At 39.1% G+C, this 1,318-nt stretch overlaps 1 non-coding gene across 1 annotated transcript; it reads left to right on the top strand.

The window, feature by feature from the left end:
- The first annotated feature begins 354 nt into the window (after nucleotides 1-354).
- LOC141710072 (small nucleolar RNA R71) lies at nucleotides 355-461 on the top strand. Its single transcript, XR_012570612.1, has one exon. It is a non-coding gene; the product is annotated as a small nucleolar RNA R71 (small nucleolar RNA).
- The last annotated feature ends 857 nt before the right edge of the window (nucleotides 462-1,318 follow it).

Raw genomic sequence — 1,318 nt, 5'->3', positions numbered from 1 at the left:
GCTGAGTCACTAGATATAGTGCATTGCTCTGTCGCATGTGGACCTGCACACAGCTCACAAACACTAATTATCTACTTAACACCCAAGTTAGCCAGAGAATCGATCTTTATAGACAACACCTTCTGTTGAGCAGTGATAGCCGTAGCTGTATCCACTTCAAGAACTCCTGTTACCTTGCCCTGTGGAAATCTCTGGGTTGGATACTGATATTCATTATCAGCCATCAGTTCAATTAGATCATAAGCTTCCTCATAGCTCTTAGTCCATAAGGCTCCACCTGATGCTGCATCGAGCATGGGTCTGGACTGTGCTCCCAACCCATTGTAAAAACAATTGATGATCATCCAATTAGGCATGCCATGATGAGGACACTTCCTAAGCATCTCCTTGTAGCGCTCCCAAGCTTCATATAAAGATTCTCCCATTTACCGCGCTAATTGAGTAATAGCATTCCTGAGTGCAGCTGTCTTCCCCATAGGGAAGAATTTAGTAAGAAATTTATGAGCAAGATCTTCCCAAGTAGTAATCGAACCAGCTGGTAGAGAGTATAACCAGCTCTTAGCCTTGTCCCGCAGAGAGAATGGGAATAGTCTCAGCTTCACAGCATCTTCCGAAACACCGTGGAACTTGAAGGTGTCACAGATCTCAATGAAATCCCTAATGTGCATATTGGGATCTTCCGTTGGAGAACCCCCAAACTGGATTGAGTTCTGCACCCATTGAATTATGCCAAGTTTGATCTCAAAGGTATTAGCTGTGATAGCTGGCCGGACAATGCTAGATTGAATGTCATTGATCTTGGGTTGAGAAAAATCCATTAAGGCTCTCGTTTGTGCTGCTGGATCCCCCATTGTAATAAGTACCTGAAACACAAACAAATAAACCGTGAAAATAAAAGAATCCGAGTCAGTGAAATTTAACGACCACTGTTGACAAGCACATAAACTAAAAATTAACACCGAGTCCCCGGCAGCGGCGCCAAAAACTTGTTAGGGCGAAAACACGCGCTACATGTAATATCCGGGATATATCGTGTAATTATTTTCGCTAATAAATAATTATTATCTGTGTTCAGTATCTATTCTGTGAATTAATTGTTAAGTGTTATCTGTGTTGGATATTTAAAAATAATATTAATCGAGTATTTTAACTTTTATATATCCAAAATAAAATATAGATAATTGTCATATCTTCCTAATTATTTTTATGTTGATTTATGAATTTATAAGAATCATATGAAATTTATAAAATCTTTTTTCGGGTGTTTAAAATCTATTTTATAAAAACGGGGACCAACCGACGTCATCCATTGTTACGT

The sequence above is a fragment of the Apium graveolens genome, chromosome 2 (genome assembly GCF_009905375.1).
Source record: "Apium graveolens cultivar Ventura chromosome 2, ASM990537v1, whole genome shotgun sequence".
Taxonomy (NCBI): Eukaryota; Viridiplantae; Streptophyta; class Magnoliopsida; order Apiales; family Apiaceae; genus Apium; species Apium graveolens.
Note: the sequence above shows the minus strand (reverse complement) of the source record. Positions and strands in the feature narration are given on the sequence as shown.